General features: G+C 38.6%; 1 pseudogene; it reads right to left on the bottom strand.

Moving 5' to 3' along the window:
* Positions 1 to 333: 333 nt before the first annotated feature.
* Positions 334 to 22,967, bottom strand: part of LOC139002540 (uracil-DNA glycosylase pseudogene) — a 42,975-nt pseudogene continuing 20,341 nt past the window's right edge.

Here is a 22,967-nt window from a genome sequence, read left to right as displayed (position 1 = left end):
GGTCACAGATCCTTCTAGTTCAGTGGTTCTCAACGTTCCTAATGCTGCGACCCTTTAATACAGTTCCTCATGTTGTGGTGACCCCCAACCAAGAAATTATTTTCCTTACTACTTCATAACTGTAATTTTGCTACTGTTATGAATCCTAATGTAAATATCTGATATGCAGGATGTATTTTCATTGTTACAAATTGAACATAATTAAAGCATAGTGATTAATCACAAAAACAATATGTAATTATATATGTGTTTTCCGATGGTCTTAGGCGACCCCTGTGAAAGGGTCATTCGACCCCCAAAGGGGTCGCGACCCACAGGTTGAGAACCGCTGTTCTAGTTGATGGGCTCCTTGCCAGACTTTTTCATAACCTCGTTGGTTTTAGAGAAATGTATGCATCCAAAGAACCCTTTGTATACCAACAATGGGGAGGGATGGGTTGTCTGCAGCACGTGGTGGTGCTTCCTATCAATGGCACTGCCCTTCTTCTGAGCATAAGAGCCTCAGAGGAAGAATGAGGTCACTTGAGTTCTGATTTAGCCAGGACACAACCACATCAGTAAATTGCTCCCAACCTTCCTCCTTTGAGAATTGGCCTGATGTGTCCGGACAGTGAGGACAATGTTGAGTAGAACACCTTGCTTGGCCCACCCATATACATCTCCCTGACCAGGATGAACAAAACCATCAATGTCTGTAGACAGCTCTTTAAAAATGCTTTCAAAACTGGGCGGATGTGGAACAGGTCTTTGAACACTAAAGCAGAGCCCATGAACTTGATTTGGTCCATGATATGGATCCTGTCCCAGAATGACAACCTTCTCTTGTGTTGCACATTTGGATCCATGTGGAGACATGGTGTAGGGGTGGATAAACAGTGTAATGACTTCTTTCTTATGCAACAAATCCCATTAGCTTTATAAAATACCATTTTCTGGACTCTCCACCAAGGTGCTTCTTCCAACTGTCACCTAAACTCACTGGCAGGTTGGGAGCCGTGAGTGTACGCAGGGCTGAGGTCTTGTTCTTCTGGACGTGGACCAACTGCTCGGGGCTCAGTGGCAATGAGGGTGGTGTACCCGGCTCCTCTTGCTCCACCCAGGCCTTCTTGACAGGGCTGACATAAACGCGGCTCCCCTGGCTGGTGTCCACTGGCAGTGTCAGACCCTCATCGCCCCCTCCTCACCCCAGCTGCCTGCCACTCTGATCGGTGAGCCTTGCCCGCTCATAGCAATATCTTTACCAATACAGCTCCTAGGGCAATGGAGACTAAGCAGAAAATAAACAAATGGGACTACAGCAAAATAAAAAACTTCTGCACAGCAAAAGAAACCATCAACAAAACAACAAGAAAGTCCACTTCATGGGAGAATACATTTGCCAATGATATTTCTGATAAAGGGTTTAATCTCCAACATTTACGGGGAACTCATACAACTTAAGAAAAGGAAGAAAAACAACCCAATCAAAAAATGGGCAAGGGACCTAAATAGATACTTTCTGAAAGAGGACATACAAAAAGCCGAGAGAAAAATGAAAAAATTCTCAGTCACTAATCATCTGAAAGATGCAAATAAAAATAGTAATGATATACCATCTCACACCTGTCAAAATGGCTATCATCAACAAAACAACAAATGACAATTACTGGAAAGGATGCGGATAAAAAAGAACCCTCTTGCACTGCTGGTGGGAATGCAGACTGGTGCAGCCACTGTGGAGAACAATATGGAGTTTCCCTAAAGAGTAAAAGATGGAACTGTAATTTGACCCTGTAATTCCACTTCTAGGAATATATCCCAAGAAAACAGAAACACCAATCAGAAAGGATATATGCACCCCTATCTTCATAGCAGCACAATTTATAATAGCTAAGATTTGGAAACAGCCTAAGTGCCCATCAGCAGATGAGTGGATTAAAAAACTGTGGTACATCTACACAATGGAATATTATGCTGTGGTAAGAAAGAAGGAACTTCTACCATTTGCAACAGCATGGATGGAACTGGAGAGCATTACGCTAAGCAAAATAAGCCAGTCAGAGAAAGATAAATATCACATGATCTCACTCTTATTTGGTTTATAATAATCAACATAAACTGATGAACAAAAATAGATCTAGAGACAAGGGGCTGGCATGGGGGTTTAGAGATCAACCAAAGGTCTTATATGCATGCATATTAGCATAACCCATGGACACCGAAATTGGGGCAGTGGGGGCTTGCCCTCATGGGTGGGAGTGGCTGTGGGGGTCAATCATGGAAAAAGGAGACATATGTAATACTTTAAACAATAAAAAATAAAAGATCATACACCATGATCAAGTGGAATTTATTCTGAGATGCAAGGTTTTTATATCTGCAAATCAATAAATGGGAAATACCACACAAACAGAATAGAGGATAAAAAAATCACATGAGCATATTCATAGATGCAGAAAAAGCATTTGATGAAGTCCAGAGCCATTTCTGATAAAAAATTCTCAGCAGAATGGGAATAGAGGGGACATACCTCAAAATAATAAAAGCCATATATGACAAACTCACAGCCAACATCATCCTCAGTGTGCAATAACTAAAAGTATTTCCCTTAAGATTGGGAAAAAGTCAGGGATGTCTGCTTTCACCACTCTTTTTCAACATAGTATTGGAAGTTCTAGCCACAACAATCCGACAAGCTGAAGAAATTTAAAAACATGCAAATTGTATAGGAATAAGTAAAACTGTCATTATTTGCAGATGGCATGATACATTATATAGAGAACCCTAAAGAGTCAACAAAAACATTACTAGAACTGATAAATGCATTCAGCAAAGTATCAGAATACAAAATTAATATCCAGAAATCAGTTACATTTTATACACCATTAATGAACTATCAGTAAGAGAAACTAAGAAAGCAATCCTATTTGCTATTCCAATAACAATAAAAATAAGGTAGCTAGGAATAATTTTAACCAAGGAGATAAAAGACCTGTACTCAGAAAACTATAGCACACTAAAGATGTGCTATAAAATTAAAGAAGATACAAAAAAGTGGAAGCATATAATATATTCATGGATTAAAAGAATTAACATCATTAAAATGTCCATACTACCCAAAGCAATCTATTAAAATACCAATGGCATATTTCACAGTCTAAAACAAATATTCCAAAAATGTGTGTGGAACCAAAAAAGACCCATGAATAGTTTCAGTAAACTTGTAAAAGACTAAAGTTGAGGTATCATAATACCTTATATCAAAATATATTACAAGGCAATTGTAATCTAAATAGCCTGGTAATGGCATAAGAACGGACTGAAGATCAATTAAACAGAACAGAGAGCCCAGAAATCAACCCATGCCTGTATGATAAATTAATACTTGACAAAGAAGGCAAGAGCATGCCATGGTAAAGATAGTCTCTTCAATAAATAGTGTTGGGAATATTGGACAGCAAAATAAAAATAAATTTTTAAAAAACTAGACCATAATATGAAACTTACACCATACACAAGAATAATCTCAAAATGGATAAAAGACTGAAATGTCATGAAATCATAAAAATCATAGAAGAAAACAAAGGCAGTAAAATCTCAGCTATCTCTCCTAGCAATATTTTTGCTGATATATGTCCTGGGGCAAGGGAAACAAATGATAAAATAAACAAATTGGACTACATCAAACTCAAAAGCTTCTACACAGCAAAATAAACCATCAACAAAATGAAAAATGGACCCACTGGGAGAACATACTCACCATTGAGATATCTCATAGGGGTTAATTTCCAAAATATATAAAGAACTTATACAACTCAGCACCAGGAGCACAAAAATCCAATTAAAAAAATGAGCAGAGGACCTGAATAGACACTTCTTCAAAAGAGGACATATAGATGGCCAATGAACTATGAAAAAATGCTCAACATCACTAATCATCAGAGAGATGCAACTTAAAACCACTAGATAAACCACCTCACACCTGCCAGAATGGCTACTATCAATAAATCAATAAACTGCAATGTTGGTGAGGATGTGGAGAAAAGGGAAACCTAGGAATGCAGCTACTGCTGCTGCGGAAAATAGTATGGAGTCTCCCAAAAATATTAAAAATGGAACTGCCTTTTGACCCAGTATTACCACTTCTGGAAATATATTCTAAGAATCCCAAAACACCAATCAGAAAGAATATACGCACCCTTTTATTCATAGCAGGGTTATTTACAATAGCTAAGATCTGGAAACAACCCAAGTGCCATCAGTAGATGAGTGGATTAAAAAAAATACGGTACATTTACACAATGGAATATTACTGGGCTGTATAAAAGAAAGGAATCTTACCCTTTGCCACAGCACATATGGATCTGGAGACTATTATGCTAAGTGAAATAAGCTAGTCAGAGGAAGACAAATACCTTAGGATCTCATTCATATGAGAATCTCATTCTCATTCATATGGAATCAAATGAACAAAATAAACTGATGAATAAAATAGAAATAGAGGCATGAATACATGGAACAGGCTGACAGCTGTCAGAAGGTAAGGGGTAGGTAGACTGGATGAAAGAAGATGAGGGGATTAGCCAAAGAACAAATATGTATAGCCCATAGACACAGACAACTGTGTGGTGATAGCCAGAGGAAAGGGGAGGCCAGGACTGGGTAGAGGTGGATAAAGGGGGTGTGGGATGGGGACATCTGTAATAGTGTCAACATTAAAAATAAAGTTAAAAAATAAGTAAATGTATAATTATCAATATTGTACTAATCTCAACATACATGAAAAACTCAGGCTACTAAGAAGAAGGGGGGAAAGTCAAATTTTTAATATGCATCTACATTTGGCAGACACTAAATATTTTATACACAATATTACTTTATTCATTACTCCAAAAATTAATGGAGAGGATGATTACCCTTTTACCCACCCCATTTCCCAGATGAATGTGAATAAGTTCAGAGAATTAAATCTTTTGCTAAAGATTATGCAGCTAGAAGAAAATGGTGCAGGAATTTTTATCTGGGTCCATATCTCACTAAAGTATATTATTTTCTATTACTCCACATTTCTTCTCCAAATGAAATATACACCTATAGAGAAAAAATATTTTTAATAATGATGAGAAATGAAAACAATATGCTGAGATAATAAGGTTATTTTTCATTATTTGAATTTTTTCTTAATGGTTAAGAATATACCTAGTGTTTATTATTGCATACTGTACATATTAATACCTTCATTTTTTATGTTTGTGTTTTTTTGGTTAAGTTATAGAGATAGAACATTACTTAAAGGTAGAACACAATAGATTTTAGCATGGCTTTGGGGTGGGGACATTAGATAAATGGTTCTTAAGTCATTTCTATAAAAAAAATCCGTGTATGCCAAAAAATGAATTTTGGAAGCCAACACAATATAGCTTTTCAATAAAACCAATTGTCTCCCAGATTTACTCATGATCTTTTTCAAACTTTATTATTGTCCAGTTTTGCTTTCTTGTTGGATAGCATCACCATCTATCCAGTTGCCTCAGTCATCAATGAAACTTCCCACTCGCCCACCCATATCCTAATCATCATCATTTTCTCTTCATTTTACTCCTGAATCAATTCATTTATCTCTTCACCATGGTGCCTTTACCTCTCCACTGAACTACAGTAAATAATCTAACTGATATAACCCATCCACTCTTGAATTTGTTCTCTACTGTAGCCAAAATAATTTTTTAAATATTTTTATTTATTTCAGAGAGGAAGGGAGAGAGAGATAGCAACATCAATGATGAGAGAGTATCATTGATTGGCTGCCTCCTGCACTCCCCACACTGAGGATTGAGCCCGCAATCTGGGCATACGCCCTGACTGGGAACCAAACCCTGACCTCCTGGTTCATAGGTGAATGTTCAATCACTGAGCCATGCCGTCCAGGCCCAAAGTAATTTATAATGCTAATATTATCATGTCACCCATGTTTAAAATACCTTAATGGTTTCCCATTGATCTCAAAATAAAATCTTGGTCTATAAGGGCTTGAGCAGCCCCCACTGCCAGCCTCATCTCCCACTTCCTTTTAGTGGTGCAGCCATATGGAATTTACTTCATGTTTCTTAATCATGGTATGCTCCCTCAGAAAGTCTTTGGCAGATGATGTTCCCTTGATTGAATGTATGCTTTTCTACCTTACTCCTTTTGTTAGCTTAACATTTATTCATTCTTTATTTCTCATTCTATCAGAAAGTCTTTCTTAACCACATCAGGCATTCTTATTTTTTACTCTTACAGAGTAATATATTATTTATTTTGGCACTTAAATTAATAATTTTATATTTATTCATGAAGTAATTTAATTAGTATGTAACTCTCCCAGAAAACTACAGTATCCACAAAGGTAAGGATCTTGTCTGTTTTTGCTCATGTTATACATCCAGAACCTAGCACAGGACCTGACAAATGTCAGATATCTAATGAATACTTCTTATTAGTGGTTAAATGAATAAAGGGTGGTAGTAATGGTGACCATAACCATAGCAGAACATGAAATCCCTTTGATCTCAGCATCTCTGGGTTCAAACACATAAGGTAAAGACAAATTCTCCATCAAAATTGTAAGTCAGTAAAATTTGCCTTTCCATCCACTTGTTACCCTTTCTGGACCTTTCTTCCTCCCAAGTTGTGTCCTTCACCATCCACATGCCCAGTGCCCTCTTTTATTTTTAACCAATTACATGATTTTTTATTTAGTTAGTTTACAAATATGGTAAGCTTGTGCTACACTCAAGACACCCTGCTAGATACTAGGAAATAAGTAAATGTATAATGGTAACTCCCTCAAGAGGTAAAGATAACATACTAATTGATGGCAACTATTACAAACCTACAATGTTCCAATCACCATTTTTTAAGATATACACAAAAGGCTGAGACAAGAAGTATAGCACTTACTAGAGTGAGCAGGGACTTCAAGACCAAATCCTCAGCAGCCAGCCTATCTTGTCCTTCTTACTTCTCCCATTTTCTACTAATAACTTCATTTGGGGGTTCCCAAATACAGAAAAAGAAGCAATAAAACAGGAATGTTTTAGAAGCCATTTTTTAGTTCAGGCTCCCTTGCTAGCACATCTGCCTGGAAGGATAACAGAGGAGAATCAATCAGAAGGCACACTTAAGGTTTAAGTTGGCTGTAGCTCTCCAAATTGTGTGTTTGTTTGTTGTTGTTGTTTTTTTCTCAGAACTTAGATTCTCATGCAATCTGTTAATCTCCTACCTTGAATCAAAACTGTGGTGTAAGAATGAAGCAAGCATGGGAATAACTCAAAGTTAGAAGTCCTCTGTGTCTCAGTTCATCAATCCAGTGGCTGAATTGTGCCTTTGCAGGGTCTTTATCATCAACCTAAACCATGACTGAGAAGCAGAAGTAAAACCATGGTTACAAGGAAGAAGAGCCTCCCTTTAGTACCATAGGTTATCTCCAATGGCTACTGCAGCTCTGAAAGTGGGCCATTTATTGTCCAATACAGATAATAAAACTGTCACAAATCATCCAACAAACTGTTGAGAGATAATTCTAACTTTGTTCTCTCTGTCTTGACATCCCAAATTCTTTCCATTATACTGTGTGATATTATAAAAACAAGCAATAAGGAATGTTGTGTCGTAAATCAGTGAGAGAGATACAAGACACCTTAATGAGCTAATTAATTAGGAGTCATTTATTGTGTGCAGCCCAGAGGGAGGTGGTCTTCCAAATCTCTGAGCGAAGTCACACAGGAAGTTTTCCATATTTATACCTTTTGAGCTTCTTTGTAGATTTTATAAAGAACTCTGTGTGAGTTATTGTTACAGACAGTTTGTAATCTTGAATACATAAAGAACAAACATTTGCATAATAATATGGGAATTATTATCAGTATTAGTCCATTATGTTAGATGGCTAGCTTGCAAGGTCAGACAGTTAAGTTTTTATCTTTTTCTATTATTCAAACTAAAACAGTTATTATACAGAATAAGAGACTGTCTAAAAATGACAGAGTTTACAGAACAAGGGACTATCTAACAATAGCAGAGAATTTCAAACAGCAGTTTTTATACAAGATGGAGGTTACTATGCTTCAGGAACATTTAAAATTTACAAATCCCAGCTATCAATTTTTGAGGGAAAAGAAGAGCTCTTCTGACAAGAGGCCATCATGAAGCACCATAGAATGTTCTTGAGTAGAGAGTGACAGAAACAAACTTTTTAACTGAATTAATTGCTATGTGCAGGGGAGAGGTACTGTAAAGTTATGCTGGAACTTAAACGTCAAGACTCTGGAAGCTGGGATTAGGGTTATCATTGGAGCCCTATGCTTTCTCTCCTTCAATTCAGGTAGAATTGAGCTAATTAATCTATGTAGGAACACCTTGATAAAGACTTGTCATTAAAATTTGCCATTACAATAGCTCATTTGCTGGGCTAGTTGTACTCTGACTCTTGGATATTGTAACTTATTTCTGGCTTTCATTAACTCCCTACTTGCATGAAGGTCAATAAACTTTCCCATGAGGTGTTGAAAATTAAGTATAACAGTAAATTAGGAGCAAAGGTCAGAGATTTCAATCTTCAGCTACCAGGTAATTAATGTAAATGTATGAAACTTACAGAGACAACTAGAAGAAAGTGAAAGGGAATTTGACAAACTAGATCATACATATACAAGGCATTCAAATTCAAACTTTTGATAAATATAGTCAACTTTTTCTTTTAAAAAAATGTATCTTCATTGTTGAGTATTACAGATGCCCCCTCTTTTGTCCCCACATTGCCCCCTCTGCCTGGTTCCCACCCAGCCCCAGTCCTTAACCATTCTATTTTCTGTCTCTATGGGCAATGCATGTATGCATTTAAGTTCTTTGGTGAATCTCTTCCCATTCCCTCCCAACCCCCTTCCCTCTGAGATCCATCATCTGTTCCATGTTTCCATGCCTCTGGAACTATTCTGTTCATGTTTATTTTGTTCATTAGATTCCACATATAAATGAGATCATGTGATATTTTTTATTCTTTGACTGGCTTATTTCACTCAGCACGATACTCTCCAGGACCCTCCATGCTGTCTCAAAGGGTAAAACATCCTTCTTTTTCATTGCTGCATAATATTCCATGGTGTAAATGTACCACAGTTGTTTTTTTTTATCCATTAATCTACTGATGGGCACTTGAGCTGTTTCCAGATCTTAGCTATTGTAAATAATGCTGTTATGAACATAGGAGTGCATATATTGTTTTGAATTAATGTTTCAGAATTCTTAGGTTATAGTCCTAGAAGTGGGGTCAGTGGGTCAAATGGCAGTTCCATATTTAATATTTTGAAGAAACTCCACACTTATCCATAGTAGCTCTACATTCCCACCAGGAGTGTTCTAGGGCTCCTTTTCCACCAAATCTTCGCCAGCACTTGTTTGTTGACTTATTGATGATATCCATACAAGCAGGTGTGAGGCAATACCTCATTGTCATTTTAATTTACATCTTTCTGATGATTAAGTGTACTATCCAATGATTTTTAGTCAATTTACAGAGATGTACAACCATCATTGCAATCCAATATTCATAGAAACATGATTCATAATAGCCAGAAGAGTGGAAGCAAGTCAAATGATGATCCACAAGCAAATGGAGAAATAAGCAAACAAACAAAACCTGGTCTTTTTAATGAGATCACTGTCAGCTTCATCAAATTTTAAATTTTAAATCTAATGGGTATTATTTGTTTATTTGTTCTTGGGTTTCAAAAAAATTGTTTAAACAGAAATTCTCCAAATTCAGAGTGAAAAGTTTGTGCTTTAAGGAAAGGATGAGTCTGCGATGTTGAATGTCACTGAAAACTAGAAGAAGATAATTTGACCATCTACATTTCACTAGTTTTGTTTACATAATGTATGTATTATTGTTTTATATAAATAAAGTGGTTTGTTCTTTCAATGAATATCAATCCAATTACCCAGAATAAAACTCCAGAAAATTGGTTTCTTCTAGAACCATGTCATAATGGTTTCAAAAATATAAGAGCCAGGTATGTGGCCATCCAATTATTTATAGGCAGAATACTATTTATACTTTGAAAATTTAAATGATTTATAGTTAGCAAAGAAAGATGTGGAAATAAATTGTAGTACTAGAAATTATTTTATGTGTCTTATAGGATCAAATTCTGAAAAATTACTGTAATTTGAGTTCTTCTAGCTCCACTCTGGGAAAATCCTTTTCACCAAAATCTGACCAAATTTGGGCTAAGAATATTTCATTGGATGCAATCTGGGTCTTTCCATGAGAAAGAAACAAAAATTACAAAGACTGTAATTGTTATATATTCCACTTCTCCCACATCCAAAAATATATGTCAGATAGCTTACCTTAAAGTAAAAAAAGCCACTGGGAAAGACCTCTACCTCAACATGGAATGGCTTATGTCTCTACTATCTACTGAACTGAAAACCATATAAATCAAAAACTGAATTTAATGTTATTTATAATCTTCACTAAAGGCCCGGTGCATGAAATTCATGCATGGGGGGCGGGGCGGGGGGGTCCCTCAGCCTAGTCTGCACTCTCTCCAATCTGGGACTCCTTGGGGGATGTCTGACAAGGATTGGGCCTAAACCAGCAGTCAGACATCCCTCTCACAATCCAGGACTGCTGGCTCCCAACTGCTTGTCTGCCTGCCTGCCTGATTGCCCCTAACCATTTCTGCCTGTCAGCTGATCACCCCCTAAACACTCCTCTGCCAGCTTGATTGACGCCTAGCTCCTCCCCTGCCAGCCCAGTCGCCCCCAACTGCCCTCCCCTGCCAGCCCGGTCGCCCCCAACTGCCCTCCCCTGCTAGCCTGATTGCCCTCAAATGCTCTACCCTGCCAGCCATCTTGTGGCTATGGGAGCTGCCATCTTTGAGGGTGTGGCAGTCAATTAGCATATTCCCTTCTTATTGGCTGTGGGCACCGCCATCTTTGCAATGGTGTGAGGGTCAATTAGCATATTCCCTCTTTATTAGATAGGATTGTTAATTTTAAATCTTCTCAAAACTCTTCTGTTTGTATGTCATGTGGCATTTTGTTGTGTTTGTCAAGACTAACCAAAAGTAAGTCTACTCTAGTCAGAGAATTTTGTTATTCTATACCATTTTAAATCATGGTATTTGGTTTACCTCTCTAAGAAATCTTTCTGAATAAATATATTTATTAAATTTATTGGGTGACATTGGTTAATAGGATCATATAGGTTTCAAGTGTGCATTTTTATGATATAAGATCTGAATTGTCTGACAATCACCTAAAGTCAAATCATCTTCCATCACCATATATTAGGCCTCCTTCACCCCTCTTCCCCCTCACCCCCTACCCTTTGAAAATCACCACATTGCTGTCTGTGTCCACGATTTTTAATTTTGTATCCCACATATGAGTAAATCATATGGTTCTTAGCTTTTTCTGACTTATTTCACTTAGCATAATGTTCTCAAAGTCCATCCATGTTGTTGCAAATGGTGCTATTTAATTCTTTCTTATGGCTGAGTAGTATTCCATTGTGTATATGTACCACATCTTCTTTATCCAGCTCTCTATCAAAGGACACTTTGGTTGTCACCATGTCTTAGCCACTATGAATAATGCTGCAATGAACATAGGGGTTCATATATCTTTGCGAATACATGTTTTTGGGTTTGGGGGGTATATACCCAGGAGAGTAATTGCTGGGCCACATGGTAACTCTATTCTTAATTTTTGGAGGAGCCTCATACTGCTTCCCATAGTGGTTGAACCAGTCTACATTCCTACCAGCAGTGAAGGAGAGTTCCTTCTCTCCATAAGCTCTCCAGCACTTATTACTTGTCTTGCTGATAATAGCCAGTCTAACAGGTGTAAGATGGTATCTCATTGCAGTTTTGATTAGCATTTCCTAAATTGCTAGTAAGGTTGGACATCTTTTCATATATCTTTTGGCTGTTCGCATGTCTTCTTTTTTTAAAAAATTTTTTATTGATTTTATTGATTTCAGAGAGTAAGGGAGAGGAAGAGATAGAAAAATCAATGATGAGAGAGAATCATTCATTAACTGGCTGCCTCCTGCACAACCCCCTAATGGGGATCAAGCCCACAACCCAGGAATGTGCCCTGACTGAGAATTGAACAGTGACTTCCTGGTTCATAGGTCAGTGCTCAACCACTGAGCCACACCAGCCAGGCTGCATGTCTTCTTGGGAGAAATGTCCGTTCACGTCCTCTGCTCATTTTTTAATTGGGTTGTTTGGTGTTGAGTTTTATGGGTTCTTTATATATTTTGAATATTAAACCTTTGTCTGAGCTATTGTTTGCAAATAACTTCACCCATTCAGTCAACTGCCTCTTTGTTTTGTTGTCAGTTTCTTTTCTGTGAAGAAGCTTTTTAGCCTAATATAGTCCCATTCATTTATTTTTGCCTTTATTTTCCTTGCTTTTAGGGTCAAATACATATAATGTTCTCCATGAGTAAAGTCCATATGTTTAGTACCTATGTTTTCTTCTATGTAATTTATTATTTCAGATCTTATCTTTAGGTCTTTGATTCATTTTGAATTAATTTTTGTACATGGAGGCAAAAATGTCATTCTTTTGTATGTGGTTTTCCAATTTTCCCAGCACCATTTATTGAAAAGGCTTTCTTTTCTCCATTGTGTGTTTCTGGATCCTTTGTTGAAAATTATCTGCCCATCTACATGTGGTTATATATCTGCCCTCTCAATTCTGTTCCACAGATCTGTGTGTCTGTTTTTCTGCCAATACTTTGTTGTTTTGCTTATTGTAGCTCTGTAGTATAATTTGAAGTCAGGTAGTCATTCTTTTTTCTCAGAATTGTTTTGGTTATTCGGGTTCTTTTGTGGTTCCATACAAATCTGATGAATTTTTGTGTTCTATTTCCTTAAAAAATAACATTAAGACTTTGATGGAGATTGCATTTGATCTGATCTGTATATTGCTTTGGGTAATATGGCCAGTTTAACTCTGTTGATTCTTCCAATCAGTGAACATGGAATACTTTTTCATGTTGTGTCTTTTTCAATCTCTTTTAATAATGCTTTTTAGTTTTCAGTATATAGGTTTTTCACATCTTTTGTTAAGTTGATTCCTAGGTATTTTATTCTTTTGGTTGCAATTGCAAAAGGAATTTTTTTCCAAAATTTCTTCATTTAGTTTTTGAATGTGCTCATTTTTTTGGACAAAGAATTGCACATTTAGATATATTTTTAATATTATCTATCTATAGATATACTATTTCCAAATGTAGCTTCAGTAATAGATTCATTACAAGTCATTATATAGGGGATTTCAATAATATCCATTCCTAAGTAAATTTGCAGCAATTCCTGTAGATATTGTGGGTAAAACAGTACTACCACGACCTCTAATATAATAAAAACTGCTATCAAGTTTGCCATCTCCAAGTTTTACTAACCATTCATTATAAGCAGAATCCTCTGATCTCATATTTGTTGTAAGAGACAATTTTCTGAAACATCCCCAAACATTGCAGTACTTTAAACTAGGTTGTACTATGGCCTATTGAATAGCATGCAGTACAATACTGAGACATTGTTGAAAATCCCCTCCAAGAAGAACTTTCCCACCAAATACAACATTCAAATTTTTCTTAGTAATCTGTCTATGGCATTTATAGCATGACTGGATGCCATGGTGCATTCATCAATAATGAGAAGTTGGCCTTTTTAATAGTTTTAGCAACTTCACAGTTTATATTGAGTCTAGTAATTGAAGTTTCATTTAGTGGAATGGGTAATTTATATTGGGAATGAAAGGTGCTCCCACTGAGAAGTAAATTTGCAGCAATTCCTGTAGATGCTGTGGGTAAAACAGTACTACCACGACCTCTAATATAATGGATTAAAACTTTATAAAGATATGCCTCCATGCTACGAGGGCCGGTTCCTGCCTCAACCCTTGCCCTCCTGGGAAACAGCTCAGGGAGGGTGCAGCTGTGGCTAAGAGGACCCAGGACTCAGAGCTTCCACTTTCTGAGGGTGGGTTCCTGCCTGAAACATAGTTGCACTCACAGGAAACAGCTTGGGAGGTTGCAGCTGTTTCCAAGACAACCCCTGCAGGACTGACTTCCTTCCAGTTGGTGGAGCCTCGGTTGTGATGTTACACCCAGGGTATTTATTTATTTATTTATTTAAAAATGAATCTTTATTGTTCAGATTATTAAAGTTGTTCCTCTTTTTCTCTCCATAGCTCCCCTCCACCCGGTTCTCACCCCACCCTCTGCCCTTACCACCCCCCCACTGTCCTCATCCATAGGTGTACAATTTTTGTCCAGTCTCTTCCCGCACAAGCCACACTCCTTTCCCCCCCAAGAATAGTCAGTCCACTCTCTTTCTATGCCCTTGATTCTATTATATTCACCAGTTTATTCTGTTCCTCAGATTATTTATTCACTTGATTCTTAGATTCACTTGTTGATAGATGTGTATTTGTTGTTCATAAATTGTATCTTTACCTTTTTCTTCTTCTTCCTCTTCTTAAAGGTTACCTTTCAGCATTTCATAATACTGTTTTGGTAGTGATGAACTCCTTTAGCTTTTTCTTATCTGTGAAGTTCTTTATTTGACCTTCAATTCTGAATGATAACTTTGCTGGATAAAGTAATCTTGGTTGTAGGTTCTTGGTATTCATCACTTTGAATATTTCTTGCCATGTCCTTCTGGCCTGCATAGTTTCTGTTGAGAAATCAGCTGACAGTCGTGTGGGTACTCCCTTGTAGGTAACTGACTTTTTTCTCTTGTTGCTTTTAAGATTCTCTCTTTGTCTTTTGCTCTTGGCATTTTAATTATGATGTGTCTTGGTGTGGTTCTCTTTGGATTCCTTTTGCTTGGGGTTCTCTGTGCTTCCTGGACTTGTGAGTCTATTTCTTTCACCAGGTAGGGGAAGTTTTCTGTCATTAATTCTTCAAATAGGTTTTCAATATCTTGCTCTCTCTCTTCTTCTGGCACCCCCATAATTCAGATGTTGGTATGCTTGAAGTTGTCCCAGAGGATCCTTAGACTATCTTCATATTTTTGGATTCTTTTTTCATTTTGCTTTTCCGGTTGGGTGTTTTTTGCTTCTTCATATTTCAAATCTTTGACTTGATTCTGTGATCCTCTAGTCGGCTGTTGGAACTCTGTATAATATTCTTTATTTCAGTCAGTGTATGCTTAATTTCTAGTTGGTCCTTTTTCATATCCTTGAGGGTTTCACCGGATTTCTTGAGTGTCTTACTAAATTTATTTGCGGTTTCTAAAAAATTCTTGAAAAACCTTAAAAGTGTGGTTTTGAACTCCATATCCAGTAGTTTCCTTTCCTCAATTTCTGTCATTTGTGACCTGTTTCTTTGTCTCCGCATTTTTTATGCTTCCCTATGTTGGTAGAGTGGCTTTGTGTGCTAGGTGTCCTATAGGACCCAGTGGCTCAGCCTCCCCAATTACCTGAGGTTGACACTCTTGGTGCACCCCTTTGTGGGCTTTGTGCACAGCCTTGTTGTAGTTAAGCCTTGATTGTTGTAGGTATCACTGGGAGGAATTGACCTCCAGGCCAATTGGCTGTGAGAATCAGCTGTGTCTACAGTGGGAGAACATCTGTGCTGGAGACACCCTTCTGGGGCAAGACTTGCTTCAGTGGGGCTTTGGTTCTCACTGAGTCTGCCCCCTGAGTGTGTCCATTATGGATCTGAAGAGTTTTAATCTGGATGGTCCCACTCTGACAACTGGGTACACTGGCTCTTGGATCTCTAAGGAGGTGCTAATTTAGCCTCTGTCTGAGGCTATCCAGCAGGAGCTACGGAGAGATCTGCAGATTCCTATTCTTTGTTTGGGGTTTGCAGGTGCCCAGATGAGGCCCAGCTGTGAAGCAATGCAAGCTGCTGTGGGGCCTTGGGCCTTCTTTTGGAAGTTCTGGGTCTCTCTGACCCAGCTGCAGTTTGTTAGGTAATTTTCAGACTGCAAAGGGCCAGGCCTTTTATACGCAAAAGCCTCTGCACACAGCTTGGGTGGGGCAGGGTCTCAGGGAATCAACGGGGTGGAGCAAACAGCTATGGCTGATTCTCAGTCCTACCCTAAGAGGCCCCGCGTCTCAGTGTCCTGGTAATCGCTGCAAGCACCTCTGAGAGAAAGCCGCCCTCGAGTTCCGACCCATGCTAGACTGTCCACTTTCTCCCAGTATGAGTCTGGGTCCCCAGAGACTCGCCCAGAACTGGAGTTCAGAGCAGTTGGGAGCTTGTGACTCCCTCCCGATTGAAAAAGACAACCGTGTCCTCAGTTGCCAGCCCTTTCCATGTACACCTCCGTACCTCTGTACTTTACTTCCGCACCTCCTCTGTGTCTCAGTGTGCTTTTCTCCTTCCTTCTAGTTGTAGAATTTCCACTCAGCCAGCCTTCCTGTGGTTCTGGATGATGTCCGTTTTGTCTTTTAGTTGTATTTTTGAAGTGGTTGTGCGAGGCAGCAATTTCCAGTGTTTACCTATGCCGCCATCTTGGTTTCTTCCTCACACCCAAGGTTTTTATATAAATAGATGTTTTTGTAATTTTATACCACTTTCTCTCTTTATACTAAAACTGATTTTTCATAAAATTATATTGTCCTTCCTGTGTGGGAATAACTCTGATTCCCTATCATTCAGACCGTTCCTTAAGTTTCATTTCTCATAGCAGTGTTAGGTTTTCTGAGTGACACTCTACCCAGAAACAAGCATGCCTGTTATCAACTCATAGAAATCTTTATTAAGCATTGTATATGCATTGTGTATGGAACCAAAAAGAAACCAAATAGGCACAGCAATCTTGAGAAAGAAGAACAAAATTGGAGGGTTCATAAAACCATATATCAAGTTATACTACCAAGCAACTGTAATAAAAACAGCCTGGTACTGGCAAAACAGCAGACAGTCTCTTCAACAGATGGCGTGGGGAAAACTAGACAGACACATATGCAAAGAGATGAAACTAGACCACCAACTTACACCATACACAAAAATAAACACAAATGGATAAAAACTTTAAATATAAATCATCTTATATAATAAAAGGGTAATATGCAAATTGACCCTAATGGCAGAATGACCACTGGACCAGTCACTATGAGGTGCACTGACCACTTCTTGGTCCCTTCGCCTAGCCATTAGGCACCCAATGGTGAACAGGGAACTGGGGGTGGGTGGAAGCAGGGAGAGGGGCTGGCTGTGGGCAGCTGCAGAATATGGCTCTGATCACAGGCCAGGCCTAGGGACCGTACCTGCACATGAATTTTGTGCACCAAGCCTCTAGTGAAACCATAAAAATCATCCAAGTCACCATAGTCATCAAAATCTTAGACATCCCTCTTAGCAATATGTTTACTGATACATTTCCTAGGAAAAAGGAAGCTAAGGAGAAAATAAACAAATGGGACTACATCAAAATAAAAATCTTCTGCTCAGCAAAAGAAACCATCAACAAAACAATAAGAAAGCCCAATGTATGGGAGAATATATTTGCCAATGTTATCTCCAATAAGGGTTTAATCTCCAAAATTTATAGGGAACTCATACAACTTAACAAAAGGAAGATAAATAATGCAATCAAAATATGGGCAAAGGAACTAAATAGACACTTTCTAAAGAGGACATTCATAAGGCCAACAGACATATGAAAAGAAACTCAAAGTCACCAATCATCTGAGAGATGCAAATCAAAACAACAATGAGACACAGTGAAAGCAGTACTGAGAGGGAAGTTCTTAGCTCTCCAGGCCAACCTCAAAAAAAAAAAAAAAAGAAAAGAAAAGATGGTAATAAATTATCTAACCCTGCAACTTAAAGAATTAGAAAGAGAGCAGCAATAAGAGTAAGCAGAAGGAAGGAAATAATAAAGATCAGAGTGGAAATAAACAACATAGAAACAAAAAAATATATAAAATATCAATGAAACCAAATGCTGGTTCTTTGAAAGGATTAACAAGATTGATGACCTCCAGCCAGGCTCACCAAGAAACAAAGAGAGAGGATCAAAATAAAAAAAATCAGAAATGAAAGAGGTGAAGTGACAACCAACCCTCTGACATACAAAGGATTGTAAAAAAATACTATGAACAACTCTACTCCAAAAAACTGAACAACTTAGACAAAATGGACATACACTTAAAAAAATCCAGGCTTCCAAAGCTCAATCAGGAAGAATCAAAAAACCTGAAGTGGTCAATAACTACCAATGAAATTGAAGCAGTAATCAAAAATCTTCCAGCAAACAAAAGCCCTGATCCAGCAGGCTTTACAGGGGAGTTCTACCAATCATTCAAAAAAGGACTAAAACCTATCATCCTCAGACTATTCCAAAAACTTCAATAGGAAGGCACACTTCCAAGGTCTTTCTATGAAACCAGCATTACCCGAATGCAAAACCAGATAAAGACACTACAAAGAAAGAGAATTACAGGCCAATATCTCTAAGGAACATAGATGCTAAAATCCTCAACAAAATTCTAGCAAACTAGATCCAGCATTACATTAGAGAGATCGTAAACCATGACCACGTAGGATTTATTCCAGGGATGCAAGGCTGGCACAATATCCTCAAATCAATAAACATGATACATCACATAATCAAATTGAGAGACAAAAATCACATAATCATATCAATTGATGCAGAAAAGGCATTTGACAAAATCCACACCCTTTTTGATAAAAACTCTCAGCAAAGTGGGAATACAGGGATAATACCTCAACATTATAAAAGCCTTATATGACAAACCTACAGCCAACATCTAACTCAATAGGCAAAAACTAAAACCATTTCCCCTAATAACAGGAACAACACAGGTATGCCCACTCTTACCACTCCTGTTAGACATAGTACTAGAAGTGCTAACCATAGCGATTAGACAAGAAGAAGAAATAAAAGGCATCCAAATTGGAAAAGAAGAAGTAAAACAGTCATTATTCTCAGATGACATGATACTATACATAGAAAACCCCAAAGACTCCATCAAAAAACTACTAGACCTAATAAATGCATTTGGCAGGATACAAAATTAGCACCCAGAAATCTGTGGCCTATTTATACACTCACAGAAAGAGAAACAAACAAAAAAATAATCCCATATACCAATCGCATAAAAACATTAAGATACCTAGGAATAAACTTGACTAAGGACGTAAAAGACCTATACTCAGAAAACTATAGGACATTGAAAAAAGAGATAGAGGAAGACATGAACAAATGGAAGAACATACTATGTTCATGGATTGATGGAATCAACATCATTAAAATGTCCATACTACCCAAAGCAATCTATAGATTCAATGCAATCCCCATTAAAATACCAATGGCATATTTCAAAGATCTAGAACAAACTCTCCAAAAATTCACCTGGAATGAAAAAAGACCCTGAATATCCACAGCTGTCCTGAGAAAGAAAAACAAAGTTGGAGGGATCATATTCCCAGATATTAAGCTATATTACCAAGCCATGGTTCTCAAAACTGCCTGGTACTGGCACAAGAAAAGACGTATAGACCAATGGAACAGAACAGAGGACCTAGAAATCGACCCAAGCCATTATTCTCAATTAATATTTGACAAAGGAAGCAAGAGCATACAATGGAGTCAAGACAGTCTCTTCAATAAATGGTGTTGGGAAAATTGGACAGATACATGCAAAAAAATGAAACTAGATAACCAACTTACACCATACACAAAAAACAAACTCAAAATGGCTAAATGACTTACATGTAAGATGGGAAACCATAAAAATCCTACAAGACTCCATAGGCAGCAAAATAGCAGACATATGTCATAGCAATATCTTTACAGACACTGCTTCTAGGGCAATAGAGACTAAGGAGAAAATAAACAAATGGGACTACATCAAAATAAAATCTTCTACACAGCAAAAGAAACCATCAACAAAACAACAAGAAAGCCCACTGCATGGGAGAACATATTTGCCAATGATACTTCCAATAAGGGTTTAATCTCTAACATTTACAGGAAACTCATACAACTTAACCAAAGGAAGATAAATGATCCAATCAAAAAATGGGCAAAGGATCTAAATAGACACTTTTCAAAAGAGGACACACAGAAGGCCAAGAGACATATGAAAACATGCTCAAAGTTACTAATCATCTGAGAGATGCAAATCAAAACAACAATGAGATACCATCTCGCACCTGTCAGAATGGCTATCATCAACAAATCAACAAAAAACAAGTGCAGGTGAGGATGTGGAGAAAAAGGAACCCTCGTGCACTGCTGGTGGGAATTAATACTGGTGCAGCCACTGTGGAGAACCGTATGGAGTTTCCTCAAAAAGTTAAAGATGGCCCTGACCAGTTTGGCTCAGTGCATAGAGAGTCGGCCTGCGAACTGAAGGGTCCCAGGTTTGATTCTGGTCAAGGGCATGTACCTTGGTTCCAGGCACATCCCCAGGAGGGGGTGTGCAGGAGGCAGCTGATCAATGTTTCTCTCTCATTGGTGTTTCTAACTCTCTATTCCTCTCCCTTCTTCTCTGTAAAAAATCAATAAAATATATTTTTTTAAAAAGTTAAAGATGAAACTCCCATTTGACCCTGTAATCTTACTTCTAGGACTATATTCCAAGAAACCAGAAACACCAATTAGAAAGGATACATGCACCCCTATGTTCATAGCATCACAATTTACAATTGCTAAGATTTGGAAACAGCCTAAGTGCCCATCAGCAGACGAGTATGTTAGAAAACTGTGGTACATCTACACAGTGGAATTCTATGCTGCTATAAAAAAGAAGTTACTTTTACCATTTGCAACAGCATGGATGGAACTGGAGAGCATTATGCTAAATGAAATAAGCGAGTCGTAGAAAGATAAATATCACATGATCTCACTCATATGTGGAATATAATGATCGACATAATTTGATGAACAAGAATAGATCCAGAAACAAATGGTAGGGGAGGAGGGGGGTTAGAGAGCAACCAAAGGAATTGTATCATGCATATTAGCATAACCAATGGACAGGGACACTGGGGCTGTGGGGGGCTTGACCAGGGTGGGAATGGCTGGGGAGGGGGAGACAATTGGGGAAAAAGGAGACATGCAAAACTTTAGACAGTAAAAAATAAAAGAAAAGTGAAGTAACTTGCCCTATGTCACTATTGAGTAAATAGCAGAACCAGAATCCAAACACAGAGTCTGATTCCTGAGCCTTTCCTTTTATCTGATATGTTAAACAAAGCTAAGATGTTTCTCTAAATGTCTCCAATTATCCCCATTGAATTGTTTAAATTCCAGCTGACTGTAAAAGCTCTTACTATCTGAGTTTATAGGAATCTGCTTATATATTGGAGTATTTTTTTAAGAATAAATACTTGATTCTAAAAAATAAAATAATAAAAATACTCACTCAAAATAAATAAAAAATAAACAAAAATAGAAGTAAACAAATGGTCAAAATCGATAAATTGATAAACTCTATTAAAATGAAAGATTCTGCTTTTCAAAGACACTATTAAGGGATTAAAGGGAAATCCACCGGGCTGGAGAAGATATTTTCTTCAAACCTTACCAACAAAAGACTAGTATCCACAATATGTAAATAACTACAAATAAATAAAAAAAACTAGATAGAAAGATGGCAAATAACCTACTTGTGCACTTCATAAAATAAGATGAACAAATGACTTGTAAACAAATGAAAAACATTATAAACTCATTAGATTATAAGAAACATAATAGAAGACCTGAGGTGTGAGGTGAGAGCTGTCAGGAAGCTCCCAGGGTTTGGCCCGAGCCCCAGGTGGAGGTGGGCGGGGGAGGGAGCCAGGAGGAACTGGGTGGCATGGGAGGCTGCTATGCATTATCTGAGAGCTGTGGACTGCGCAGCCCTCTACAACCTGTGGTGTTCTCAGTGCACAATTCATAATCTTCAGAGCTGCTTCTTTTTATTTGTTAAGTTTCACTAACTACTCCAGGAGAGTGGGTAACACCATATGGGGGGATGGGCCAGGCACGCCTGCCTGAGGCCAAGGGGCAGTCTTGGGCTTCCTGGGACACAGCAGAGAGGGGCGTGGGGCTGAGTCAGAGAAATCAAGTCCAAAACTTGAAAGGAAGGGGGAAGCAGCTGCGCAGGGACCTAGAAAAGCTGCTGGGTGGCGGCAGCCAAGGAGCCGGTGCCTCTCCCACAGGACAGGCTACACATCCCTTCCTTCTCCTCCTCATGACCTGTCACCCCAACTCTCCTATGAGACCCCACCTGGGTTTGCCCCACACAGCTCCGCACTGCCTCAAAGCCCCCACAGCCCCACCCACACTGCCTCACCTGCACTGCCTAGCCCCGCCCCTCACAGCCCCACCCTGCACAGCCCCAACCCATCCCGCACAGCCTTTGGGGAGCTCTGCCCCCAGAGGATAAAGGGGGAGGTTGCAGACAGGAGGTTGCAGGAGTAGGGGGCAGAGCAGGGCCCACCAAGTTAGATGGAAGGGAGGGAGGGAGAGACCCCACAGGACTGAGGACAGAGATGGGTGGGGAAGGAGGGCCATGCGGAAGTGTTGCCCTTGGTTGAAGTAGAAATCCTGACCCCATTTTACAGACTCCAGCAGAGTGTGTGGGGGAGGGGCAAAGACACAAGAGGGTGTGAGGGGACTGGATGGATGGAGAGCAGCGACTTTTGATTCATGGCCTATTTATTTTTGTTTTTGTTAATATATTTTTTATTGATTTCAGAGAGGAAGGCAGAGGGAGAGAGAGATAGAAACATCAATGATGGGAGAGAATTGATCTGCTGCCTCCCGCATGCCCCCTACTGAGGATTGAGCCCACAACCCAGAAATGTGCCCTTGACGGGACTCGAACCCAGGATCCTTCAGCCCACAGGCCATAGCTCTATCCACTGAGCCAAACCTTCTAGGGTGGCCCATGGCCTGGTGAAAATCACTGCAGTAGGCTGAGCAGGGATCTTACCACGATGGTGC

The sequence above is a fragment of the Myotis yumanensis genome, unplaced genomic scaffold (genome assembly GCF_028538775.1).
Source record: "Myotis yumanensis isolate MYYU_CA2020_CCGP unplaced genomic scaffold, mMyoYum1.0.hap1 SCAF_2, whole genome shotgun sequence".
NCBI classification, from domain to species: domain Eukaryota; kingdom Metazoa; phylum Chordata; class Mammalia; order Chiroptera; family Vespertilionidae; genus Myotis; species Myotis yumanensis.
This window is presented reverse-complemented; position numbering and strand designations above follow the sequence as displayed.